Below are 16034 nucleotides of genomic sequence, written 5' to 3'. Positions count from 1 at the left end.
AAATATCTGATTGCTTGTTTATTGATTATGTTGAACATAGTGCTGCATACAGATTTTTTATTTTGAAGAGTGATGTGCTTGATTGTAACTATAATTGAGATAAAAAAATGCTGAATTTTTTGAAGATATTTTTCCATTGAAAATTAATAATATTTCTCAGGCACCTGAATAACCTATTTCTAAAAATTTTAATGAGGAATTGAGAAGAAGTAAAAGGCAAAGGAAAGGAACTTCATTTGGAAATGATTTTTATACTTATCTTGTTGAAATGACCTTTTAACTTATAATGATGCTATTTCATCCTTTGATGCTTCATTTTGGAAAGAAGCCATTAAAACTGAAATTGATTCTATTACTCGAAATAAAACTTGGATTTTAGTAGATTTACCTCCAGGAGCAAAACCTATTAGCTATAAATAGATTTTCAACAGAAAATACAAACCTGATGTTCTATTGAAAAATACAAAGCTAGATTAGTAACTAAAGGTTTTACTCAAAAATCAAATATTGACTATTTTGATACTTTTGCTCATGTGACTAGAATTGCTTCAACTCAAGTTTTAATTGCCTTGGCTTCTATCCATAAAATTTTTATTCATCAAATGGATGTCAAAATAGCCTTTTTAGATGGTGATTTAGAAGAAAAGATCTATACGGTTCAACCCGAGGGTTGTGTTGTTCCCGATCAAAAGAATAAAGTTTGTAAACTTCTCAAATCTTTGTATGGTTTAAACCAAGCACCTAAACAGTGGCATGAAAAATTTGATCAAGTTTTAATGAGTAATGATTTCACTTCAAATGAAGTTGATAAATTGTACACAAAACTTGTTGGGAATGGATGTGTAATTATTTGCTTATATGTGGACGACATTCTCATTTTTGGTACTAGCTATGATGTAGTATATGAAACCAAGTATTTTTTTTTTATTTGCTTCTAAATTTGATATGAAAGACATGGGTGAAGCAAATGTATTTTGGATATTAAAATCATAAGGAAAGGTGATAGTATAACATTATCACAAGAACACTATATTGAGAAACTTCTTAAGAAGTTTAGACACTTTGATATCACACCTGTGAGCACTCCTTATGATGCTGATACTCAATTAAAGAAAAATAGAGATGATCCTATTGATCAGTTTGAATATGCACAGACCATTGAAAGTCTGATACATTTAATGAATTTTTCTAGACCAGATATTGCTTATGTTGTGTGCAGATTGAGCCAGTATAAAAATAATCCCAACCACGAGCATTTGTTTGCATTAAGTATACTAATGAAATATTTGAGAGGTACCATGAAATGTGGTATTATGTATAGTGGTTTTCCTGCTGTATTAGAAGGATATAGTGATGTTAACTGGATTTCGAATTCAGATGAGACAAAATCCACTAATGGTTATGTTTTCACCCTTAGTGGTGGTGCTGTGTCACCTGGAAGTCAGTTAGGCAAACAATTTTTGCTGAATCAACTATGGAGTCAGAGTTTATAGCTCTAGAACTAGCTAGCAATGAGGCTGAGTGGCTAAGAAATTTCTTAGCCAATATTCCAATAGGAATAAAACCAACACCTTCTGTGTCCATGCATTGTGATTGCCAAGCGGCAATAGCCATTGCAAAGAATAAAAATTTTAATGGTAAAAATAGACACATTCGATTGAGACATGAAGTGTTAGACAATTGCTAACAGATGGAGTCATATCAATCGATTATGTAAAGTCAGAAGTGAATTTGGCCGATCCTCTAACTAAACCATTTACGAGAAAACTAATATATGAAACATCGAGGGGAATGGGACTTAAGCCAGTTTAGGAATTAATAGTGATGGTAACCGAACCTTTGTGATTGGAGATCGAATAAGGTTCATATGGGTAATAACAAGTCACCCATTGATTCTATTAGCATTGATTAATTTTGTCCTTTTTTATAATGTGAGTTATGCTAGGCTGCATTAAATGTGAGGTTGAGCTAAAAACTCTTAATGATTCACATATTCCTTATGGATGGTGTATAAACATGTAGCATACACTGGATGGAATCACCTATGTAAGTGTGGAGTAAGGCCGATCCTATGAGATTGTTGCATAATTTCTAGAGCACTTATGAATAACCAGGCGCGCGCATGGCCTATTAGCACAAAACAACGTTAAAAGCGAGAATCATAAGGATATAATGAGATTGGTACGACCTCTAACATACAACAAAGAGTTTAGGTTCATAAAGCTTGCTTCACCTACACTCTGTATGTTATGACATATCAATCTAGGTCTAGTTCATAGTCCTAAAGACACCAGATTCGAAAGCATTTGTACCCTTTACATTTAAACCCAACAAAAGAAATTTTCTATAAATCTTTTGAAATATGTGATGGATTGTTGTAAGTGAAGTGAAGTATATTTCAAAAGATCCCATATCGCTTATGTAGGAGCCTTTTAAGTAGTTTATTAATAGGTGTTTGATATTGGGCTAGTAAAAGGTGTAGTAAGGGGTTAGGCTCGCGCGCAAGGATTGCGCCAAAAAGTCCAATCCTAGTGCTAGCCAGTGGATTTCCCCCCCCCCCCCCCGACATGTAGATATGATCATGAGGCTCTAGTCAAGCTACGTTTTATTTCTTTTCATTTTCAAAATATTTTAAACTATCATCTTATCTTTAATTTTAACTTTTGGCCAGATATTTTCCCAATATCACGTTCAATTGATTTGTGTAACGTGGGCTTGACTTTCTGTTGGATGGTGAACGTTGGTGAGTTTTGATGGAACTTTATTTTGGTTTTGCAAATATTTTTTTCCAATATCCTTTGCTGGGTAGTATTAGTAAAATTGCCAGTTCTTGTTTACCTAAGAAATCAATTCAAAAGAACCTGTTAAATCCTGGGAAGGGTTTCGTATTGTTTTTATCTCTTTGACGTGATTGTGAAATTATGCTTTTAGGACAATGCTCTCACACGTCTCAGGTTACCATTTTCTCTACACATTCTTCCTATTAAGGTAGAATTATCCAATCAAAGGCTATTAAGATTTGTTCCTACTGTGGAAAAGGGAAACATACAATGAATATACGTTGTAAAAAATAAGATTATCCTCTTGGATACAAATTCAAGAACTCTTCAGTTAATGCAGTAATGATGGATTCCTCTGATCAGCCATATTTAGTAACCGTGATAGACCGTCATTCTGTTTTAACTGACACATCTTTAATGTTTTTCACCTAAGAGTAATATAAAGAACTTCTTACTTTAATTTAAGATTCAAATCCTATTGTAACTGATGATTCTACAGCACTAGTGAGTCATGCAATTAATAATTTTGTGACAACTTCTCCCAGCTTCATCAATCAAGTATCTCTTAAAAACTCCAGTATCAATTACATTCTATTGTCTAATCTAATAGAAAAGTGTGGATTCCAAACATTGTGGCAACAGATCACATATGTTTTTCTTTATCCTTATTCATATCTTATAAAAGGATGAAACCAATATTAATGAAACTGCCTAATGGAAGATGTGTTGTAGCATATTATTCTGGCATTGTATCTTTTACAAAGGAGTTCTATTTGGTTGTTGTGTTATACATCCCAAGTTTTCCTTCAATCTAATATCAGTCATAAAACTTATTTCTCAATTACATTGTAGCTTACTTTTTTTTAGATGATAAATGTCTAATTCATGCAAGGAACACTTGGAGCATGATTTGTACAGCTAGAATTAAAGAGGGCCTTTATGTTCTAGAGTATCCTGCTATACCAACTCCTATTACTTTAACCTCTACTAATAGTATTATTTCTTATTCAAATGTAGCCTTTAATCTAGCTTCTCTTGGCACTACAGGCTAGGGCATTTATCAGCCTAGGGCATTTTTTAGACTAGCTACTTTGAATAAGAATGTTTCTGATGTACAGTTTAATGCAACAACTCCTTGTGATGTATGCAATATGGCCAAACAAAAGAGATAAAAGTTTTTCGTTAGTAACTCAACTACAGCTAATGCTTTTGATCTTTTACATATGGATATTTGGGGTCTGTCATCTATTTCTTCTATTCATGGCCACACATACTTTCTCACAGTCATGGATGACTACACAAGGCATCTATGGCTTCATTTCTTGAAATCTAAGCCAAAAGTAAGATTTAAAGTGCAAGCTTTTATTCACTTTGTGAATACTCAGCTTGGTGTTAAGGTGAAAGCTCTTCAAAGTGATAATGGCCTAGAATTTTAAATGTTATAGTAGAAAATGGTATCCAACATCAGACTTCATGCCTGAAAAACCACAGTAAAATGCTATAATAGAAAGGAAGCATCAGCACATTGTGAATGTTACTAGAGCTCTCCTTTTTCAGTCTAGATTGCCACAAAGCTATTGGTCTCATGCTGCAGCACATGTTGCGTTTCTCATTAATAGGCTTCCTACCCTATTTTTACATGACCGATCTCCTTTTGAAGTCTTGTACAAGCACAAACCAGATGACATCAAAGTCTTTGGTTCTTTGTGTTTTGCTTCAACTTTGTCTGCACACAGAATTAAGTTCACCAAGGGCTAGAAAATGTTTTTTGGGGTACAAATTAGGAACAAAAGGGTATGTTCTCTTGCATTTGCAAACCAGGTCTGTGTTCCTTTCACGAAATTTGCACTTTTATGAATCTTATTTTCCTTTTACCAAGTCCAAATCTGAAGCAGACATTCTCCAATTAACAGATAATTCACACCTTGGTTACTCAAACCCAATCCCTTCATCTACACCCTTTAATATTATTCCTTCTCCTTCACCATTAAATCCTTCTTTACAAGATTCCATTGACAATTTATCATTTCTCTTCCTTTACCACAACCACTTCAGACACTCAACTAGAATTAGAAAAACACCTTCTTATCTCATAGATTATCACTCTAATCTTTTACAATCTCAGACTTCCCTTCCTTCCCAATCAAAATACATCATTTCTAATGTCTTATCCTACTCCTTGTTATCTCCCAGCCATGCTCATTATTCACTTAATCTTTCTTCCATACTTGAACCAAAAATGTATAAATAAGCAGTACAACTTGAGGAATGGAGAAGTAACATGGATGGCGAGTTGGAGGCACTACAAAACAATACTACCTGGACCCTAGTCCCTTGACCCCCACATAAAACACCCATAGGTTGCAAATGGATTTATAAAATCAAACTCAAATCTGACAGTTCTATCGGGAGGTACAAGGCTAGACTTATGGCCAAAGGATATACACAGGTAGAAAGGTTGGATTATTTGGACACGTTCTCACCTGTGGCCAAGATGACCATCAGATTATTTTTGGCTCTTTCTTCTATGAATAATTGGTTTTTACATCAATTAGATGTAAATAACGTGTTTTGAATTAAAGATCTTAGCAATTTAATATTCTTTCTTAGTTTAGAATTGCAAGATCCAACAAAGGCATTCATCTTTCCCAATGTAAATATGCATTGGAGCTGCTTGAGGAGACAGGTTATTTGGATGCCAAACCTTGTCCCACTATAATGGATTACAATTCTAAATTGAGTAGTTCTTTAATGAATCATTGCCTGGCATTTCTGGATATCAAAAATTGGTTGGAAAATTGCTATATCTCAACACCATAAGGCCTGACGTAACTTATTTCATCAACTAATTAAGTCAATATCTCTCAGCTCTTACTACTGCTCATGAACAGGCTATTCATCACTTACTAAGGTATGTTAAGAAGGATCAAGACTTTGGTCTTTTCTTTACCTTAGATTCTACTCCTGTTTTATGAGCTTTTATTGATTCATACTGGCTGGTTTCCTTGACTCCTGAAAATCAATCACGGGGTATGCTGTTTATATTGGAAATTCATTGATAAGTTGGCGTTCCAAGAAGCAAATGACAGTTTCTCGTTCCTCGTTAGAAGCAGATTATAGAGCTCTTGCTGCAACAACGCATGAGGTACAATGGATAAAGTTCCTTGTTCAAGACCTACACATATCTCATGATAATTCAATAAGTATTTACTATGATAATCAAAGTGCGTTATACATTGCTGCTAATCCAACTTTTCACGAGCGCACTAAACATATCGATCGATAATGGTCTGATTCATCTCCTACCTATCTAACTCATTTGTAGCTCGTTTATATCTATAATAAGGCTTTATCCCCCTCTATTTTCTCTTCCTTAGTTCTCAAGTTGGGTATGCTCAACATTCACTCCCCAACTTGCAGGGGGAAGGAGGTATTACAGTCCAAAATGCAGTTGAGCAACGAATGAAACGTGCAGTAAAAATGAAGTCACTTTATTCTAAATAAAATTGATCGTTTTAATTAATCCACTAGTTATCTTCCTCCTCTAAAGTGCGCCAAAGTTCAAATTCTTCAATTCATAAGTTGAGTAACTCTAGCTGGAATTAGCTAGAGGAGTTTTAAATTTGATGAGTTTGTTTTTAAAAACTCAACGATTCATTAATAATGAATATAAGTTGAGTACATCATAATATTTCTATAAGAATAAGAAATACAAATATAGAAAATTGAAATCTTTTGTTTGGAGATGTTTTTGATCTTTGCAGAAGAGGTTAATCTTTCGGGTAAAAATTGGTCCATTTTCAAATAAGATGACAACAGAAACCTTCCAACATATTTTTCTGAATATTATTTTTTCGAAAACTTATTACGACTGATACCCGCAGAAGATTTTAATATACCAAACTTTAATGGATGTATAGACCGCACTATCAAACTCCGTTGATAAAAGAAAGTTACCCGAACGTGAAGATCTAAAGTCTCTAACCACAATCCATCTTGCTTTCGAACTGCCCGTGTGACATCCTACTGAATCGAGTCGAGTCGAGTCGAAACGAACCAGAACCTGGTTCGAGCCATAAAAATTAAATAAATCAAAGACTTGGACTTAATTGAAAGATGTAGACTCAATTGAAATAAAAGTATAAGGATTATGACTTACTTGCACTAAAATATAAAGCTTATGTATTAAGTTGTAACCTATTGACAATTGAGGTAGCATTTGAAAATTTTACACATACAATCAATGATATTTTGGAGCCTACCCGAGATTTCCATTTCACTTTCCCTTCTTCATCTTTATCTTCATCTCCTTCATCTCCTTTACTCACCTTCTTTTCTCCATCTTCTTCATCTTTATCTCCATCAATTTTTATGGTATTCAAGCATTAAATTCAACCTTTATTCTATCCAAGTAAGTAGAATTTCTTGAATTTCATAATTTAGTCATTGAGTAATATTTTAGATGATTCATAAGATGTTATTATGTATAGGAGAGGTGAGCTCAAAGTGAGAAGAAAAAGGAAGCTAAGAAGAAGGTGTAAAGCTTTTTGGTTGAAGGTTTGATATCTCTTTTAGTTTAACAAATTTTCTTGCTTGAGAATATGTGTAGTGTGATGATAGTGATAAGATATGTTGTTAAATGTTGAGTATTAGGTTTGAGAATGTTGATTAAGCATAGGATGCATTGAATAAATGAATTAGATATTGATTTCATGCTAAAACAGGTTTGTTGGAGAACTGACTAGTAACTTCAACCTGAATTTGAACCTGTTAACCAATGGAATTAGGAAGTGGTATAGAAGAGTTAATTGTTCCTTTATGTTTTAGCTGTCTATGAGCTTTGGAATCACCTAAATTGGACTTATAAATTGAAAGATATACCCAAAATAGTACAAACTGTGCAGGCTGGAAATCAAAATCTGGGCGGACTGGAAGGTGCTACTTTAGCTCAATAGTTGACTACTTTACTAACATATTTCAGAGATGTCATACAAGAAATTAAGGCTATATCGTGACATAGGATAGCATATCTGCGTCCCATATAGTTTGGTACTCAGGCTACAGGCCGTTGAGTGGATATGATTTATATACGGGTCATAGCAGCCTAGGTATACAGTATTCATCCAGTTTCATACAGTCATTCTTATCACTTCGGTTTCACTATAACCTTGTGGAGCCATACAGTTTTATTGCCTAAAATTGCAGAAGTCATATAGTTTCTGTATACATATGTGTGCTTACATGTGTGCTTACATGTTTATTTATACAAGGTGTGTGCTTATCTGTTTCTTTATACGATGAGATATCCACTGAGTTTTATTTACTCAGTGAGTTACCTGTTTAACTCGTCGGTTTTGGGACTGGACCATAGAGAGTCATCTTACAACTGCTGCAGTTCATCTTTGGAAGACCCAGTCTTCAGGGTAGCTACTCATTTTGATATTTTGGTTCTGTCTATACTTCTCATGGCATTTACAAGGCACACAGTTGGGCCCATGTTATTTTGGAAACTAGTATAATGTCTTGTAAATATTAAGTACCTATCTTTATTTTATTATTGTAGAAAGCAACAGCATGATATATTATTCAGCATACATAAGGATATCAGATTGTAGCGTCTCGGCTCGGTTCATTCGGGTTCACAGGTGGACCGGAAAGGGATGTTACAGCCCGAGAAATAAAAGATCCAAAAAAAAACTCCTCAATAACAAGGAACAACCTCATGAATGGAGAGAAATTAATAACTCCACTAAGAAGATACCAAAAACACTCAAGATATAAGAGATTAAATCCAAATTTTATTTCAAATGATTATAAATTTGAAATTATTAGAAAGAAAACTAAATAAAATAAAGAAAAACAATAAAGAGGGACGAAAAGAAACTACCACTGACCAAAGAACATGGTTGGCGATAGTTTAGAAACAAAATTTAGAAGAAAACAAAAAAGAGAAAGCTAGAGAGAGAAACGACCAAGGTTTTTTGGTTGAAATATCGATTTGTTGAGTTTTTTAGATTAGAAGTTATCTTTATCTGCTGACTACGATTAGATATTTTTCGTTCCGTTAATTTCGCGACTGATTAGTCGGTTGCTAATTTGCAACCGCTTAGTCATTCGGTCGCAAAATTATTTGCAACGAGCACTTTTGCGACCAATTCATGTCCGTCGCAAATCGGTCGCTGAGTCTATTTAGCGACCGATTTCTCATATTTTGCGACCGATTTGTCGATCGCAATTTAGCGATTTTTTTTGTTGTGAATTGTAGTTGAAATAATTCAGTAATTGTAAATATCGAAATAATTTGTAATAAAGAAAACTGTGAAATTATTTACAATAGCATAATATTTTAAGTCTTTGTAAAATTTAATTATACACAGGTAACGTGAATGAACAAACTCAAATATATGATAAATCAATTAATTAATAACTTATTTAAGCTACGACCAAATTGGCAAATAGAACTTCTAATGCCAAATTAGACAAAGGATGGATTTTGCACACTACCATATAACAATATCCAATTAAAATATATAAATAAAAGAGGAAATAACTTTTAGTTTTAACATATAGATATAGTTTTTTTTAAATCCTAATTATTTAGTTATTTAATAATTTGTATATATCTATTAATTTTTTGTTAATTCTAAATAAATTTGAAAAAATCAATTAAAGTATTTAGATAAATGAAGGAAATAATTTTAATAGATAGATATTTTTAAATATATATATATATATATATATATATATATATATATATATATATATATATATACTTATCTATTCATTTAATAATTTGCATATTTTTATTAATTTTATATCAATATTAAATTTTGAAAAAATAAATTAACCAATAAAATGTATAGATAACGGTTTTGGCATCTATCTGCTTGATCAGGTTTCGATCCTCCATGGGCGCATCCCGTTATGTGTGATGTCTAAATATTATGCTGTGGAGGAACTTGGCCCACTTGAAGTGGGCTTCCTTAGGGCGGGATCTTGCTATCATGGGTTGAAGACCGCAACGCCATGATCCTGTAAGAAGGGGCAGGGTCTCCCACCAGTACTTGAGGTCGGTATGCGCTATGGGGTGTCTTAAATCAAGACTTCAACACCTGACTAGTGGCTCGAGCCGCAATGCCATGATCCTATAAGAAGGGGCAGGGTCTCCCTCAAGTGCTTAAGGGTCGGTGTGCCCTATGAGGTGTCTTAAATCGAGACTTCAACACCTGACCAGTGGCTCGAGCCGACAGGGACAATAACTAATACACCTAATAGTCCTTTTTTTTTGTTAAAAAAAAGTTTTAAATTTGATATATAGATATAGTTGTGTAAAAAAGAAGTCATAGTTATCTTAATTATTTAATAATCTATATATATCTACTAATTTTTTTATTAATTTTAAATAAATTTAGAAAAATAAAATTCAATCTATATATATATGAAGGAATAACTTTTTAATTTTGATAGATAGATATAGTTTTTTTTATTAAAAACAAAAGCAATAATTTTCTATTTAATTTAATATTACTTATTTATCCATTAATTTTCTATAAATATTAACTGAATTTGAAAAAATAAACTATCTCATTAAAATATATAAATAAATAAAGTAATAACTTTTTAAGGGGATAGATACTTTTATGAGACAAAAAATAAAGAAAGCATATTTATAGATTATTAGTTTTTTGTTATCTGAAAATAATTTCGAAAAAAATAAAGTTTAAGTGAGAGAAAAATTTTAAATGGGAAATATAGTTTTGAAAAAAAAAAAGAAAATCACAATTATTCTGTCATATTTTTACAAATATAATTTTCAAAATAGACAAGATAAAAAAATAATGGTATTGATTATAAATTTATTAGCAACAATAAAAAATTCCATTATAAAATTAATGATAAATTAGTTTTAATCAAGAGCAGTATAATCAAATTGTATTCTAATCTTATTTGTAAAGGTATATTTACAAGAATATATATAGGAGAATCGATACAAACTAATTTTTAACTATTGACCCTATAATCAAGGTCACTAATTATGTTTGACTATTGATACAAGCTCATTATTATTGACCCTATTGACTATTGATACAAGCTCATTATTATTGACCCTATAATCAAGGACACTAATTATGCTTGACTATTGACTATTGATCAAGCCTAAAATATCTCCACACTCCCCCTCAAGTTGGTGCATAGATGTCACATATGCCCAACTTGCTTACACACATTAAGAATACTTGACTAGAAACCGCTTTAGTAAGTACATTAGCCAATTGATCTTCAGATCGAATCCTTGGTAACTCCAATATCCTTCCATCCAACTTCTCCTTGATAAAGAATCTGTCTACTTCTACATGCTTGGTATGATCATGTTGAACAGGATTATGAGCAATATCACACGCAGCCTTATTGTCACAATATAGTTGAATTGGTTGCTTAGGTGGATAGCCCAAATCTATTAAGAGAAATTTTATCCATAATGCCTCACATATTCCAAGTGCCATTCCTCTTAATTCAACATCTGCACTTGAGTGTGCAATAACATTTTGTTTCTTGCTTCTCCATGTAATAAGATTTCCTCCCACAAAAGTGAAATAACCCGAAGTAGATTGTCTATCATCTATAGCTCCAGCCCAGTCAGCATATGTATAAACATTTATGTTCTAAGGATCTGCAGATTTTGTAAATAAAATTCCCTTCACAGGACCCGATTTCAAATATCTCGAGATGCGCATAACTGCCTTCATATGTTGTTCTCCAGGATTATGCATAAATTGACTTACAACACTCAAGGCATGAGCAAGATCTGGTCTTGTATGTGCTAGATACATCAGTCTTCCCACCAGTCTCTAGTATTTTCCTTTATCAACTAGAACTTGATTAGGTTCAATGCCTAACTTCAAACCTTCTTCAACAGGTGTAACAGCTGGTTGACAAGCTGTCATGCCAGTCTCCTTTAACAAATCTAAATATTATTTTCTTTGAGACAAGAAAATTCCTTTAGTTGATCTGCACACTTCAATCCCAAGAAAATACTTTAGTGGACCAAGATCTTTCATTTCAAATTCCTTGGATAAATAGTCTTGAAGAGCTTTCCTTTCTTCCGGGTCATTTCCTGTCACCACCATGTCATCTACATATACAATAAGAGCAGTGATTTTGTCTTGCTGTCTCTTCAAGAATAAAGTGTGATCTGTGTTGCTTTGACTATAGCCAAATGCCTTCATAAATTTCGTGAACTTTCCAAACCACGCTCGTGGAGATTGTTTTAGGCCATACAATGATTGTTTTTAATTTACACACTTTATGATCATTTACTTTCTGTATCATACACCCTGGAGGAAGATCCATATAAACTTCTTCATATAACTCACCATGTAAGAATGCATTCTTCACATCAAATTATTGTAATGGCCAATCCAAGTTTGCAGCTAAAGATAATAAAACTCGAACTGTATTAATCTTTGCAACTGGTGCAAATGTCTCCATATAATCAATTCCATAGGTTTGACTATATCTTTTAGCTACCAATCTCGCTTTAAAGCGCTCTATCATACCATCTGCTTTGTACTTGACTGTATATACCCAACGACATCCAACTGGTTTCTTTCCTGATGGACAATCAACAAGTTCCCATGTATTATTTTTTCGTAAGGACTCAATCTCCTCATTCATAGCTGCTTTCCATCTCGGGTCTACTAAGGCTTCCTGCACATTGTTAGGAATAGATACAGAGGATAATTGATTTACAAATGATTGATTTGATTTTGACAGATGATGATTAGAGATGTTATGAGTCATGGATATCTAGCTTTACTAGAAATTTCAGGTTCATAGCTAGGTTTAGGAATACCTCTATTATGGCATGGTGGTAGTTTTGGCTCAAATACTAGCTCAATCGCATCCTCTGTCGATGACGATTGGTTTGGTACATCTGTTGCTTGAGTTGTAGAGAGCTCGGTTTCTTGATTATTGATAGCACCCAAATCTGATTCTATCATATCTCCCATCTCCTGATGTCCATCATTACAAATAATTGATTCATCTATGACCTCATTACTAGGTGTTGACAGCCTCACTTCCTCATAATCTAGAGGTGTTGATAGTCTCACTTCCTCATAATCTAGAGACAAAACTTTCTTCTGGTCCTCCTCTTGAAGTGTTAGCTCAAAGTAAAAATAAATAGAATCCTCGTGAAAAACAACATCCATTGTAATAAATATTTGCTGAGTAGGAGGGTGAAAACATCTATACCCCTTTTGAAGAATAGCATATCCCAAGAATTCACACCGCAATGCACGAGGAGCTAGCTTATCGCCCTGGTGTTTGTGAAGATGTACATATGCCACACAGCCAAAAACATGAGGAGTTAAATTTGGGACAATTGGAGCAACAATCGCCTCAGCAAGAGCTTGGGATGGTGTTTGAAAATTAATTATTCTTGAAAGTACTCGATTGATCAAATATGCTGCACATGTAAAAGCTTCTCCCCAATAAGACAATGGCATATGAGCCTCTATCAATAAAGCACGAACAACTTCTAATAAATGCCGATTTTTTCTCTCGGCTACACCATTCTGTTGGGGCGTATAATAGCAAGTGGTTTGATGAATAACTTCTTGTGCTTTTAAGTATTGTTGGAGTTCATGGCTCAAATACTCTCCTCCATTATCACTGCGCAAAACTTCAACTTTGGCATTATATTGAGTGCAAATCATTTTATGAAACTTTTGAAACAAGCTATTCACTTCACTTTTGAATTTCATCAAACACACCCAAGTCATTCTGGTACAATCATCTATAAAAGTAACAAACCAACGTGCTCCTCCTAACGTGTTTAATTTGGATGGACCCCAAACATCAGAATGTATAACCATTTATTTGCACTAGGTGAAAAAGATACACGATGACTTTTTGCAAGCTCACAAACATCACACCTAAAACTAGAATCATCAATTTTTGAAAATAAACTAGGAAATAATCTCTTAATATAGCCAAAAGAACTGGGGTGGCACAAAGACTGCAATGGGTAAAACTAAAAGATGAAAGTTCAAATCTGATAATTTTACTAAAGCTTACAGAATGAGAATGATGATAAATAGAAGTCTAACGATTTTCTTTAATATGTCTTACTCTTATGTTGGCAGGAAATCATATACTTATTTTGAAATGTCTTGTTTCCTAACGAAAAAAGAGCATGCACTAATGTGAACATAGGTAGAAACATAGACTGACCTTGTAATGTCATAAACTAGAAGTGCACCAGCTGCTTCTCTATCCAATGATCTAGTGATGGATCTAAATGATTCTTCACCAGTCAGAAATTAAATCATAATCCTTCTTAAAAACCTTTTTTCCTGCTGCTTGCATAGATTGAAGCAAATGAACATAGAGACTGTCAACAATAGAGAGAAAGCAAATGAGACCCTTTTGGATATGAGCAATGGTTGTTGTGGAAAGAGTATGAATGCGACTGCCATAAATCAACATGAGTACAAACACGGATGTGGTTAATTAGTATTAAATAAATCAATATCAACTGGAAAGAAAAATAGAAACATAAATAAAGAAGCTTGAACAAAGACGCTCAATTCTGTTAGTTATATGCCCTATAGCCAATTTGATTGGTTATATTTTGGATATAATATTTCATGTAATAAATATTATATTATTACTAAAAGATATTTATTTATCTTTTATATTCTATTAATTGAATTTTAGTAAAAGATAAAGTCCATAAGATAATATTGCTTCGCGAAGTAAACTATAATATGGTTATAATTATAAGTTTTATTTTGCATTAAAGCAATGTCTCTAAATATTCCTAGTCAATATTCTCCTCATTATTGGACGATGATTAGAGCTACTGAAACTGGTACATATTATGTTTTTTCCTTAGGGAAACAGCTGTTCTCATAAGCTGAGATATATGTGATATCTAGAACTAATATGTAGGTGTTTGTTATTTAAACAAGTCCACTGAATTGACCTGCATGAAAATTCCATATGGAAAGTTACCTGTGTCTATGGAATACTCAAGTGATAATTGTGTACGAGATCCTTTAACTTGAAATTACTAAGCTATTTTGTATGGGGATGACTATGTTTTGATTCTTCATTCATATTATTCATTCATGAATAATAGACAATGATTTATTAGACATAGTAGGAATTGTATAGAGATACTTGTGTAATTAAGAGATGATTCATCACCCTAGATAAATCAAGGAAAATGTTCTAATTGTTCTTTATTAGTATTGATAAAGAAATTATTGCGCAATGTAGAATGAAATTAGCAAATTAGATTTGAAATTCATTCAAATGATCAGTGGCTAAAATTAAGAGAACTAACGTGATTTAGTAAAGTAGATACACTATATACCTAATTACTAAATCAGAACGTTAATAATGAAGGAATATTATTTACATTGATAAATTATGACTGAAATGTTAAGTCAAACCACTTTGACTTTTCAAATATTTGGGTAGTCATAACATGTTACTAAACAATGTATTTGACCTTCAAATATTAATTAACTAATTTAATTTATATTTTTTGCCAACATATTTGGAATCTAAAATGTCACGCACATAAGAATAGATAAGAATTATAATTTATATTTAATTACAATTTTACCTAAATTATTAAGTATTGACTTAATTGATTTATGTCTAAAATTTATTAAGATAAATTTTAGATTAAATAAACCTAATATTTTAGTTATGATTTATTTATTTAAATAATTAAATAAATAAATATAATTGATTAAATTGAGAATCCTATTACTATATGTATTATGATTTATTTATTTAAATTGTTTAAATAAATAAATAGGCACATATATATCTTAATTATAATTTATTTATTAAATAGTTCAAATGAATAATTATAATTAATTTATTCATAACTTAGGTTTTTTTAATATAGAAGGTTTAAGAGACAGTTTAGAGACTACAGTAGTTGTTCATAGCCATAAAAATAAAAATAGAGCGTAGGATATCTAGCATCATTATATACTTTAATCTGTCAATTCTCTAAAATAGTTTTAGAGTTTTTCGATTGTCCATTCGTGTAGATACTGCTAGAAACCAGACAATTGGACGACTTATGGTTTACGACAACCTAACCGTATAGATTGAAGTTTGAAGAATCTGCAAAAGAGATATTTTTCTAAACAATTTTATTGTCCTAATCGTTTAAACGGATCTCTGTTGGGAATAATTATTTTGTTATAATTATCTTACTCCACTGCA

Source organism: Jatropha curcas, chromosome 7 (assembly GCF_041381405.1).
Source record: "Jatropha curcas cultivar XTBG-Jc1 chromosome 7, XTBG_Jcur_1.0, whole genome shotgun sequence".
In the NCBI taxonomy this organism is placed as follows: domain Eukaryota; kingdom Viridiplantae; phylum Streptophyta; class Magnoliopsida; order Malpighiales; family Euphorbiaceae; genus Jatropha; species Jatropha curcas.
Note: the sequence above shows the minus strand (reverse complement) of the source record.